At 46.3% G+C, this 13,801-nt stretch overlaps 1 pseudogene; it reads right to left on the bottom strand.

Annotated features, from left to right (window-relative positions):
• Nucleotides 1-277: 277 nt before the first annotated feature.
• Nucleotides 278-6,724, bottom strand: LOC139386078 (uncharacterized; annotated as a pseudogene).
• Between the last annotated feature and the right edge of the window lie 7,077 nt (nucleotides 6,725-13,801).

The following is a 13,801-nucleotide window of genomic DNA, read 5'->3' on the forward strand; positions in this document are numbered from 1 at the left end:
ACAAAATATTCTTCTTACAAATGTCTTTACAACATTTCAGAGATACAGAAGTATGTCCTTATTAAATTGGTGGAGATATTGGAAGAAGTGAGATGTGTTGGGAGAGCAGAGTCTCCAGGTCAAGGGGATCTAGGAAGACTTGCAGAGTCCCAGGACTCCGAGTTCCATGTCAAGAGAATGGAGAGCGAGGAAGACTTGCAGTCCCAGGACTCAGAGTTCCATGTCAAGAGGATATAGAATGAGGAAGACTTGCAGTCCCAGGACTCAGAGTTCCATGTCAAGAGGATGGAGAATGAGGAAGACTTGCAGAGTCCCAGGACTCCGAGTTCCATGTCAAGAGGATGTAGAATGAGGAAGACTTGCAGTCCCAGGACTCCGAGTTCCATGTCAAGAGGATGTAGAATGAGGAAGACTTGCAGTCCCAGGACTCAGATTTCCATGTCAAGAGGATGGAGAATGAGGAAGACTTGCAGTCCCAGGACTCCGAGTTCCATGTCAAGAGGATGGAGAATGAGGAAGACTTGCAGTCCCAGGACTCCAAATTCCATGTCAAGAGGATGTAGAATGAGGAAGACTTGCAGTCCCAGGACTCAGAGTTCCATGTCAAGAGGATGTAGAATGAGGAAGACTTACGATATTCATAATCTACTAATTTTAATGTTTCACGTTTTGTTAATGCTATGAAAGATTATACAATAGCCCATAGCAAAATGAAAACCTGATCTTTCAGAAGAATTTCACGACAATTATCATTATATTTACCTGCAGATGGTAAATATTTGCTTTACCCTTAGCGCTTCATCGCGTAAACAAAAGGGAATATGTTCCATCATCTATGTTCATTTACATTAGAGCAAATTGTCCTTTCATTTCTCAGCCCTTTTGGCTATATGAGTCTTTACCCTCACGCACACATATTTGTTCTTTGTTATTATGAAAGTTGAATGTACTTTTCCAGCCCCCCCCCCCCCGCTATTTACTTTGTTTATGCATATTCAGTGTGTCCTGATTATGTCAAAAAGATGGGAGGAATTGTGTAGCTGACAGCCAAGCTTTATTATCATTTGGAAATCTCTATTAAACCCTAAGCTGGATGTCATTGAAACCAGTTTGAATGCAGGTTTTTTTGTGTTTTATGCAATGGAGTGGAAGTGGTTTTATGTACAAGCCCACTAGGTCTGGAAGAGTTAAAGCCCCAGCCATCTCTTCTAACTCAAACCTCAGCTGGAAAAACAATGCCTGTTTTTAATTTTCTTTCAAGGTCTCTGGAAATCAGTTTGTTTGAATATGCTCAAACTGTGGGGGCTGTCAGTGCAGTGTGTGTGAATCATATTTACATGTGTGTTTTTGTTTGGATCTGACTGGACTGGATTCTTTTAACTAGTACCTAGGCTGATGGAGCTAGATGAAAGCAGAACAACTGAACATGTGTCTCCACGGCCTTGAGACTTCACACTGGCCTCAACTGCAGTGCTCTGCTCTGTAAACACAGTTTCCTCCCGTGGCTGTGTGTTTGGACAAGAAACAAGGAAGTGGATCAAACCCTGGCTCAGAAGGGCAAATGGTGTGGCGGTCCCTTCAAATCGAAGGAAATGTGGAGAAATAAACATGTAGCGCTGGGTCTCACTGATGTTCAAATGCAGGTGGTTCTGTTTTTCTTTGGTTCATGTGGGACGTGGCAGCAGCTGCGCCAAAAGTATAACCATGGTGAGCTGAGATTCTTATCTTTCACCTGTCTCAGTCAATGGGGAGGAAGCGAAAGCATAGACACACACACACAGGTACAAACACACAGGTGCACACACAGGTACAAACACACACACACACAGGTGCAAACACAAACATGTACATATACTCACACACAGACACCCAGTACATATGCACAGATACACACACACACAAAGAATTACGTATAGACAGACATACAGACATACAGAGACAGACAGACACTCAGTACAGTATGTTTAAGACTTGGTCGTGATGACATCATTGGCGGCAGACGATAGGGAGTGGAATATAACAACCCATTAGCTGTATGGCTTCAAGGAGATGGGTAGGACAGGAGACAGAAAGACCGAGAGAGTGGAAGAGGATGACTGGGAGAGAGACGTAGAAAGAGAGAGGGAGGGAGAGAGAGAAGGACTGGGATAGAGGGGGAGAAGCTGCATGAGAGAGAGAGAGTGCGCAAAATAAAAAGAGCGGGCAAGAGAGTGCGAGAGAGAGAGACAGAGGAGAGGCAACATACTATAAGACAGAGAAGGAAAAATTTGGCCTGGCATCTGCCAGTCCTGCTGGGATACACCTCTCTGCTCCCCTCTTGTGGTAGCTTAAAAAAGTGCAGATGGCAGAGCACACTTCACTACTTACTCAGCTACAGATACAGCCTACATAGTTTTTATGTGCAGTAAAACTACCCTGAAATTCTTTACAACGTATCGAGATGGTTGTGAAACCTATCTGGACATTCACTCTTTGACCACTCAAATGTTATATCACCACAGGACCACGTCAGTGTACTGTACTTTCACGATAATCTATTGGGAAGGATGTGCTGTACTGGAAGCACATCAGTGTTGCTGACATTTGTGTGATCAACATGTTTATTGATTTTGCACTAAAATAACGAGACAATAACATTACATACAATGTTACTGTTCTCTTTATGAAAACATGAGAACAGTGCAGACGTCTTTCCTCTCAACCACAGTTTTCACCTGAATGTCCATCTATTTCTATCACTGCAGCTGTTTGAAAGCAGTTTCATTTCCCCAGAACGGTATGTACTGAGAGGAAAAAGGGAGAACCTGAGTGAAGGTAGAAAAATAAGAAACAGGGTAGTCTGATTTTCAGACTTTAAAGCTAGGGGGAGGAGAGTGAACCTGTCTAGTACTGGATGACAGATGAGTCAAGTGTTAGTTTGATCTCTGTAGCAAGGTGGTGTCTGAGTCCAGTTGTTTCAGGGGTCAGGGGTTAAAGGATGTTTTTAACTTGGGGGTCAATTGTAGAGCTGAGAGGTCCCTGAGGTGTTGCTGCTGGGCCCCCTGCAATAATAGCAACAGTAGAAGTAGAGGTAGCAGTAGCACCACTAGCAGCAGCATCAGTAGTAGTAGATGTAGCACTATAACTTTACCCCGTCCCCTCGCCCATACCCGGGCGCGAACCAGGGACCCTCTGCACACATCAACAACAGTCACCCTCGAAGCATCGTTACCCATCGCTCCACAAAAGCCGCGGCCCTTGCAGAGCAAGGGGAACTACTACTTCAAGGTCTCAGAGCAAGTGACGTCACCGATTGAAACGCTATTTAGCGCGCACCACCGCTAACTAAGCTAGCCGTTTCACATCCGTTACACTAGCACCACTAGCAGCAGCACCAGTAGTAGTAGATGTAGCACTAGCACCACTAGCAGCAGCACCAGTAGTAGTAGATGTAGCACTAGCACCACTAGCAGCAGCACCTGTAGTAGTAGATGTAGAAGTAGCACCACTAGCAGCAGCACCAGTAGCAGTAGATGTAGCAGTAGCACCACTAGCAGCAGCACCTGTAGTAGTAGATGTAGCAGTAGCACCACTAGCAGCAGCACCAGTAGCAGTAGATGTAGCAGTAGCACCACTAGCAGCAGCACCAGTAGCAGTATCAGTGGGGAGCTGCAGATCCATGGAGATCTGGAGCAGGGGAGTACTGATCTCACTGGACTGCAGGCCGCTGGCCACCCTCAGTAAGCTGCTGAGCACCATGTCTTTGGCCCGGCCCGCTTCCAGATGGCCCTCACGGCTCAGCTGCAGGGTGATCTGATCCAGGCTGGTAAGAATCAACTCTGAGGCCAGCAGAGGGCAGGGCAAGCCCTCACCACAGCCCCCATCATGGGCCATGTTCTCCAAATCAAATCAAATCAAATCAAATGTATTTATATAGCCCTTCGTACATCAGCTGATATCTCAAAGTGCTGTACAGAAACCCAGCCTAAAACCCCAAACAGCAAGCAATGCAGGTGGCTAGGAAAAACTCCCTAGAAAGGCCAAAACCTAGGAAGAAACCTAGAGAGGAACCAGGCTATGTGGGGTGGCCAGTCCTCTTCTGGCTGTGCCGGGTGGAGATTATAACAAAACATGGTCAAGATGTTCAAATGTTCATAAATGACCAGCATGGTCGAATAATAATAAGGCAGAACAGTTGAAACTGGAGCAGCAGCACAGCCAGGTGGACTGGGGACAGCAAGGAGTCATCATGTCAGGTAGTCCTGGGGCATGGTCCTAGGGCTCAGGTCCTCCGAGAGAGAGAAAGAAAGAGAGAATTAGAGAGAGCATATGTGGGATGGCCAGTCCTCTTCTGGCTGTGCCGGGTGGAGATTATAACAGAACATGGCCAAGATGTTCAAATGTTCATAAATGACCAGCATGGTCGAATAATATTAAGGCAGAACAGTTAAAACTGGAGCAGCAGCACAGCCAGGTGGACTGGGGACAGCAAGGAGTCATCATGTCAGGTAGTCCTGGGGCATGGTCCTAGGGCTCAGGTCCTCCGAGAGAGAGAAAGAGAGAAGGAGAGAATTAGAGAACGCACACCTAGATTCACACAGGACACCGAATAGGACAGGAGAAGTACTCCAGATATAACAAACTGACCCTAGCCCCCCGACACATAAACTACTACTGCAGCATAAATACTGGAGGCTGAGACAGGAGGGGTCAGGAGACACTGTGGCCCATTCCGAGGACACCCCGGGACAGGGCCAAACAGGAAGGATATAACCCCACCCACTTTGCCAAAGCACAGCCCCCACACCACTAGAGGGATATCTTCAACCACCAACTTACCATCCTGAGACAGGGCTGAGTATAGCTCACAAAGACCTCCGCCACGGCACAACCCAAGGGGGGGGGGGGGGGCGCCAACCCAGACAGGATGACCACATCAGTGACTCAACCCACTCAGGTGACGCACCCCCTCCAGGGACGGCATGAGAGAGCCCCAGTAAGCCAGTGACTCAGCCCCTGTAATAGGGTTAGAGGCAGAGAATCCCAGTGGAAAGAGGGGAACCGGCCAGGCAGAGACAGCAAGGGCATTTCGTTGCTCCAGAGCCTTTCCGTTCACCCTCCCACTCCTGGGCCAGACTACACTCAATCATATGACCCACTGAAGAGATGAGTCTTCAGTAGAGACTTAAAGGTTGAGACCGAGTTTGCGTCTCTGACATGGGTAGGCAGACCGTTCCATAAAAATTGAGCTCTATAGGAGAAAGCCCTGCCTCCAGCTGTTTGCTTAGAAATTCTAGGGACAATTAGGAGGCCTGCGTCTTGTGACCGTAGCGTACGTGTAGGTATGTACGGCAGGACCAAATCAGAGAGATAGGTAGGAGCAAGCCCATGTAATGCTTTGTAGGTTAGCAGTAAAACCTTGAAATCAGCCCTTGCTTTGACAGGAAGCCAGTGTAGAGAGGCTAGCACTGGAGTAATATGATCAAATGTTTTGGTTCTAGTCAGGATTCTAGCAGCCGTATTTAGCACTAACTGAAGTTTATTTAGTGCTTTATCCGGGTAGCCGGAAAGTAGAGCATTGCAGTAGTCTAACCTAGAAGTGACAAAAGCATGGATTAATTTTTCTGCATCATTTTTGGACAGAAAGTTTCTGATTTTTGCAATGTTACGTAGATGGAAAAAAGCTGTCCTTGAAATGGTCTTGATATGTTCTTCAAAAGAGAGATCAGGGTCCAGAGTAACGCCGAGGTCCTTCACAGTTTTATTTGAGACGACTGTACAACCATTAAGATTAATTGTCAGATTCAACAGAAGATCTCTTTGTTTCTTGGGACCTAGAACAAGCATCTCTGTTTTGTCCGAGTTTAAAAGTAGAAAGTTTGCAGCCATCCACTTCCTTATGTCTGAAACACATTCTTCTAGCAAGGGCAATTTTGGGGCTTCACCATGTTTAACTGAAATGTACAGCTGTGTGTCATCCGCATAGCAGTGAAAGTTAACATTATGTTTTCGAATAACATCCCCAAGAGGTAAAATATATACAGCATGTACTGTTGTTACAGGTCCAGTATCTTGTTCTCCAGGTAGCGGTCGAGCTGCGAGTTAGAGAGTGGCCCCTCGAGCCCCTGAAAAAGGACACTCCGGTCGTGGCCGCTCCCCACCCTCCAGCGGGAGGACCCCGAGCATGAGCCCCACTGGAGAGGACGCAGAAGCCCGTCTTCAGTGGCCCGATCTGGGGGAGAGTCTTCTGCGGTCGGGGGTACGTCACAGGAATGCTGGCTTGGTTGTCGCTACATCGCAGGACCTCCCCATTGTGGGCCGAGAGGCAGCACCTGGTCCCCCCCATGTGGAGGTCGCTGTAGTTCTGACAGATGCTCTGGCAGAAGGAGGGCACCAGGAAGGGGACCTCGCCACCGGAACAAGCCTGCCCAGGGATCTGCATCTCTGGGGAGATGTGTCTGTCAGGATGGGGCCTCTGGGAATGCAGGTCCTGCGGTGGAGATAAAGCCTGGGTCTGGATTTGGGCACTCGCCTGGGAGGGCCTCTGGCTTTGGAGCACTCTACTGAGGATGGAGTGGCCATTTCTGCTTGTCTGGCCTGGAGAGGCCTGAAGCAGGGTGGCTGCAGCCGGCTCTGACCCAGCCTTCACGCTCATCCTGGGGGGCTCTATTATAGGGGGGAGAGGGTCCAGTCTATCCTGGTCACTACAGTAGGTCATGCTCCATAGTCTGCTCTCACACAGCATGGATGGAAAGGAACACACATACAGCAGTTAGGCCAGTTCATTTTTACACTGCTGGTACTTGCTGTTTATTATCTATGCATAGTCACTTTACCCTTACCTACATGTAAAAATTACCTCGACGAACCTGTAACCCCGGACATTGACTCGGTTCCGGTACCCCCTGTATATAGTCTCATTATTGTTATGTAATTGTGTTACTTATTTCTTTTACTTTAGTTTATTTAGTAAATATTTTCTTAACTGCATTGTTGGTTAAGGGCTTGTAAGTAAGCATTTCACGGTAAGGTCATATCTGTATTCGGCACATGTAACTAATATAATTAGATTTTACAGCAGTTTGATCAGTTTACAGCAGTTTGGTGAAAATATATTTTGGAATGTATTCATACATTTAAGAACTAACTGTGGAAAGTTATATGTATTTTTGTTTGTTAGTAAAGCACCTTACCTTCAAATTCAAATGATGCAATGCGTCTCTTCAAGCCAGTGCAGTGTTGTACCAAGCCAGTGCAGTGTTGTACCAAGCCAGTGCAGTGTTGTACCAAGCCAGTGCAGTGTTGTACCAAGCCAGTGCAGTGTTGTACCAAGCCAGTGCAGTATTGTACCAAGCCAGTGCAGTATTGTACCAAGCTAGTGCACTGTTGTACCAAGCCAGTGCAGTATTGTACCAAGCCAGTGCAGTGTTGTACCAAGCCAGTGCAGTGTTGTACCAAGCCAGTGCAGTATTGTACCAAGCCAGTGCAGTATTGTACCAAGCCAGTGCGGTATTGTACCAAGCCAGTGCGGTATTGTTCCAAGCCAGTGCAGTATTGTACCAAGCCAGTGCAGTGTTGTACCAAGCCAGTGCAGTGTTGTACCAAGCCAGTGCAGTATTGTACCAAGCCAGTGCAGTGTTGTACCAAGCCAGTGCAGTCTTGTACCAAGCCAGTGCAGTGTTGTACCAAGCCAGTGCAGTATTGTACCAAGCCAGTGCAGTGTTGTACCAAGCCAGTGCAGTGTTGTACCAAGCCAGTGCAGTATTGTACCAAGCCAGTGCAGTGTTGTACCAAGCCAGTGCAGTGTTGTACCAAGCCAGTGCAGTGTTGTACCAAGCCAGTGCAGTGTTGTACCAAGCCAGTGCAGTGTTGTACCAAGCCAGTGCAGTATTGTACCAAGCCAGTGCAGTGTTGTACCAAGCCAGTGCAGTGTTGTACCAAGCCAGTGCAGTGTTGTACCAAGCCAGTGCAGTATTGTACCAAGCCAGTGCAGTGTTGTACCAAGCCAGTGCAGTATTGTACCAAGCCAGTGCAGTGTTGTACCAAGCCAGTGCAGTGTTGTACCAAGCCAGTGCAGTATTGTACCAAGCCAGTGCAGTGTTGTACCAAGCCAGTGCAGTGTTGTACCAAGCCAGTGCAGTGTTGTACCAAGCTAGTGCAGTATTGTACCAAGCCAGTGCAGTATTGTACCAAGCCAGTGCAGTATTGTACCAAGCCAGTGCAGTGTTGTACCAAGCTAGTGCAGTGTTGTACCAAGCCAGTGCAGTATTGTACCAAGCCAGTGCAGTATTGTACCAAGCTAGTGCAGTGTTGTACCAAGCTAGTGCAGTATTGTACCAAGCCAGTGCAGTATTGCACCAAGCCAGTGCAGTGTTGTACCAAGCCAGTACAGTATTGTACCAAGCCAGTGCAGTATTGTACCAAGCTAGTGCAGTGTTGTACCAAGCCAGTGCAGCGTTGTACCAAGCCAGTGCGTATTGTACCAAGCCAGTGCAGTGTTGTACCAAGCCAGTGCAGTATTGTACCAAGCTAGTGCAGTGTTGTACCAAGCCAGTGCAGTGTTGTACCAAGCCAGTGCAGTATTGTACCAAGCCAGTGCAGTATTGTACCAAGCCAGTGCAGTATTGTACCAAGCCAGTGCAGTATTGTACCAAGCCAGTGCAGTATTGTACCAAGCCAGTGCAGTATTGTACCAAGCCAGTGCAGTATTGTACCAAGCCAGTGCAGTATTGTACCAAGCCAGTGCAGTGTTGTACCAAGCCAGTGCAGTGTTGTACCAAGCCAGTGCGGTATTGTACCAAGCCAGTGCGGTGTTGTACCAAGCCAGTGCAGTATTGTACCAAGCTAGTGCAGTGTTGTACCAAGCCAGTGCAGTGTTGTACCAAGCCAGTGCAGTATTGTACCAAGCCAGTGCAGTATTGTACCAAGCCAGTACAGTATTGTACCAAGCCAGTGCAGTGTTGTACCAAGCCAGTGCAGTGTTGTATCAAGCCAGTGCAGTATTGTACCAAGCCAGTGCGTTATAATAGACCAGTGTGAGTGAGTGGTTTTGTGTAACTAGCACTACTTTATACAAGACCAAGAGGAAGTGAGAGAGCGGTCTCATGTCCAGAACATGAAACAACAGTTTAGTTGAAAAAAAAAGCAGGTGAGTAGTTTAAAAGAGGAAGGAAATAGTTATTTAATGAAAGAACACGACAAGCAAATACTATAGAAAGGGGACTCTCTTTCTCCTTTTGTCTCAGTGTAAAAGGATGTGACCCTTCTTAAAGTAATGGAACAGTGTGTGTATGTCAGTGTGTGTGTGTGTTTAATAAGAGTGGAGCGAAAACTCACAGACACTAGGCCCTTCAAGGAATGAGTTTGACACATGGCCTAGTGTCTGCTGGCTTTTCTTTTCGATAATACATAGAAAACCAGGTGAGGGGAGTTCCAAACTAATCAGTGACCTTAATTCATAAATCAAGTATGGGAGGAGCGAAAACCCTCAGACACTCGGCCCTCCGTTGAATGAGTTTGACACATGTGCACTAGTCACTGGAGATTGCCTTGAATCTGCTGGCCAGCACAGAACCAGTCCAACGATGGCGTTCAGAGGGCCTGAAACATGAGACTGCAGCTTAATGATTTATTTGGCAGGGAAACTTCAACAGATATTAATCTCCCAGTCTGACGATTAGAATAGCTAAGGTTTTGTCAAATAATGAGGAACACATGCATGGCTCTGGTCCTCTGAGATCTGAATGAGGAACACATGCATGGCTCTGGTCCTCTGAGATCTGAATCAGGAACACATACATGGCTCTGGTCCTCTGAGATCTGAATGAGGAACACATACATGGCTCTGGTCCTCTGAGATCTGAATGAGGAACACATACATGGCTCTGGTCCTCTGAGATCTGAATGAGGAACACATACATGGCTCTGGTCCTCTGAGATCTGAATGAGGAACACATACATGGCTCTGGTCCTCTGAGATCTGAATGAGGAACACATGCATGGCTCTGGTCCTCTGAGATCTGAATGAGGAACACATACATGGCTCTGGTCCTCTGAGATCTGAATGAGGAACACATGCATGGCTCTGGTCCTCTGAGATCTGAATGAGGAACACATGCATGGCTCTGGTCCTCTGAGGTCTGAATGAGGAACACATGCATGGCTCTGGTCCTCTGAGATCTGAATGAGGAACACATGCATGGCTCTGGTCCTCTGAGATCTGAATGAGGAACACATGCATGGCTCTGGTCCTCTGAGATCTGAATGAGGAACACATGCATGGCTCTGGTCCTCTGAGATCTGAATGAGGAACACATACATGGCTCTGGTCCTCTGAGATCTGAATGGGTCACATGGTTAGGCCGACAGATTGGGAATTCCCTTTTGAAGCTGCCTATAATTTTTCCTAACTTAAATCCAATGTGAGAAATTATGAAATAGTATATTGTGTCTGTAGCCGACTGGGCAGAGAGACTACAGCGTGTGAGTTTTGGTGACACTTGACACTAGGCCCGTTTCCATTACACAAGCCCCCATAACCTCATAGTGACAGATGGTGGAGTTGTGAAGAAATGACCTGAGTCCAATGTGTTCCGCCTTCTGGCATTCAGACAGTTTCAGAACTAAGGACTATCAATGTGACACTGTTGTTTAAATGACCAGTCCACTTGTTTTGTCGGTCATTTCTGAGGAATATTGTTTGGAAACAGTTATGGATGGATGTGTCAATGTCATTTAAACACCACAATCTAGAGACCATTATATTCTCTAACTGTGAGCCGCTCCACTCGCAGTAGGGGTGTTTAGGAAGATCAACAAGATGCAGTAGGGGTGTTTAGGAAGATCAACAAGGTGCAGTAGGGGTGTTTAGGAAGATCAACAAGGTGCAGTAGGGGTGTTTAGGAAGATCAACAAGGTGCAGTAGGGGTGTTTAGGAAGATCAACAAGGTGCAGTAGGGGTGTTTAGGAAGATCAACAAGGTGCAGTAGGGGTGTTTAGGAAGATCAACAAGGTGCAGTAGGGGTGTTTAGGAAGATCAACAAGGTCCAGTAGGGATGTTTAGGAAGATCAACAAGGTGCAGTAGGGGTGTTTAGGAAGATCAACAAGGTCCAGTAGGGATGTTTAGGAAGATCAACAAGGTGCAGTAGGGATGTTTAGGAAGATCAACAAGGTGCAGTAGGGATGTTTAGGAAGATCAACAAGGCGCAGTAGGGGTGTTTAGGAAGGTCAACAACGTGCAGTAGGGATGTTTAGGAAGATCAATCAACTCCACCCTAAAGTGGAGCAAAAGTTGTGTAAATGTCGAGTCCACCAGCGCCTTGTATTATTACTAGAGGCAGGACTGGATATGGCTCTACTCTCAGAACCAGAACTGTCTGGAGTATTTGAAAGAGCTGGTGGCTTTGAGTCAGTAAAACACAAGGAAAGTCAACAACTTAAAAATCAACAAGATGAAGGCCACCTTCTCCCCCAAGAAGAAGCCAGAACCCCCGCCACTCACCTCCAAGGACGCACAGGTAGAGAGGCTTTGTGAAACACTAAATGGCTATGACCTCTCCTTACCATTATCTTTAATGTGTCCTAAATTAAATTGTTGAACCACTGAATGCCTAATAAAGAAATCAATAAACAATCTTATTCTCTCTTTTGTTTGTGATGTTTTTTTCCCCGACAGATCATGAGGACCAAACCGTTTGCCCCTCTAATCCCAGGAGGACACTGGACTTATTTTACGCTGTCATCGCGAGCTGTGACCCTGAGCCCACGAGCAAGCTCCACTTAAACGATGGACACACTTGACTTTATTGGCGAGTAGTTATTTAGTTAGAAGTAAGATCAAGTTGCTTAAAACATGAAGACAGTGGACAACATCCTGTGGTTGATCTACTGGTCATTGTGAGCGACACTGTTGAAATCGGCCTACATAAAGTTTCTTGTCTCCGAGTAACTGATCACAAACTATCTTTTTGTGTTTTTTCCTGTCTTCCTGTGTATAATTTTGATGGGCATTTTGAGAACTGAAGTGAACCCATCTCTCTCTCTGTGGCCACAAGCACCTGTGAGCACATGACCTCCACTCCAACGGGGTCATGAGTGTCCCACAGCATCCCATGGATGAGTCCAAGCTGAAGAATCCGGCCCCAATCAGTGACTGCAGCAGCAGCACGGCCAAGAAGAACAGCCACAACAAACGTCAGACGACACCTACAGAGGCACCCCATCCACCAGCACAAAGTGGTTGATTTCTCCTTCCAGACCTCGCGACATGTACGCAGCGGAAAATACACCGTGTAGGGGATGGTAATGTTCTCTAGTTGCGCCGTGATTGGCTCAGTGTTCTGCCACTCATGGAGACACTGTCACCACAAAATCTACCAAATCTACAGGGATAGCTCCAAAATTCAATCCCCTTGGGTGCTGCCATAGAGTTACATTAGAAGTGCCCATCCAAGAAGGCTAAAGGTCATTTACCACAGATAAAATGAAGTCAAATCATGTTATATCTACCATAGCTTTGATTGGACTGATCATGTCAACATCGTAATTTCAAAATCTTAGCTAGCAAGTTAGACAAGCAGTCATCATCATGAATCACATAAATATACTGGCAAATCCTTTTTATCCTTGTAATATGAAGATAAATTATAGATAAAACATATTAGTGCTCATCGGCCATAAACATTGCACAAGTTGGAAATCACAAATTCAACAATGAGTGGTTTGGGAGGAATCAGTGGCTAACTGCAATCCATAGCCTGCTATTTAGTGGAGTGGGTGTGTGGTCCAAGTCTGGGCTTAAGGGTCTCTTTTCCAAGCTTAAAAGGATAAACATTCAACACCATGGGCCAGAAAAGTTTGAATACATTGGCCATGCTATCAATCTAGCATGACTTCTGCCGCGTTCAAAACAACTGGAAACTCAGAAATGGGAAATCTCAGACTACAGTGAGGGGGAACGAGCTCCGACTGGGAAAATACGTTTTGAATGGTCATCCAACTCAGAATTCCAAGTAGGGAACTCGGGACTCTTTCTAGAGCTCTGACCTGAAGATCTCTGATGTCATGATTCAACCTTGTTTTTTCAGAGTTCCTAGTTGTCTTGAAAGCAACAAAAATCCAGAGAATGCCAGACTTTGATGACAAAATTTGCCCACAAGGACCACTGCGCCACCTTCCTGTTAAAGTGAGCACAGCACAACAAGGTGAGTCCAAAAACGCTGCTGCATAAATGATGTAATATGCCAGGGTAATGTGTACACTGTAACTAAGAAAGTAATATAAAGTGTATATTGTTTAGTAAGCTGTTAGTAACCCATGTGCCACACCCCAATAATTTGGTCCCTTTCCCCTCATAACTTAGCCTACTGTTCTGACTTGGTGGTGCACAATGTAGCCTAATGCCTGTTTTAGAGAAATTGAATCAGTAAATATTGTAAGAGCTTTCATTGTCTACTTCTATGCCCCCTTTATTTATCTTACAGATCTGACTGTACAGGGAGAAAACTGTTTAAGCAAGTCAGCCATATCAGCTATGTTTTTTATAAGGCAGTAAACGAGGCTGAATTAACTGTTTTGCGGCCAGACAAGGCCCTGCTGATAGCCAGGTGTAGCAGTGATAAGGATTCACTCCATGGTGCTGAAAAGAAAGCTCTGCTGTTGGGACAGCTTTATGTAGGCCCAGTTTGTGGGCACCGTTTGTCGCCGTTATAGTGCAATTAAATGTATTGTTTAGTGTTGTGTAGTGTAGTGGCTTTGCTGGCACGCATTAAAAATAGATATTTTTGCCCCAAGATTTACATGCTAAAATTGCCACTGCTACAG

This window comes from Oncorhynchus clarkii, chromosome 3 (genome assembly GCF_045791955.1).
Source record: "Oncorhynchus clarkii lewisi isolate Uvic-CL-2024 chromosome 3, UVic_Ocla_1.0, whole genome shotgun sequence".
NCBI lineage: Eukaryota > Metazoa > Chordata > Actinopteri > Salmoniformes > Salmonidae > Oncorhynchus > Oncorhynchus clarkii.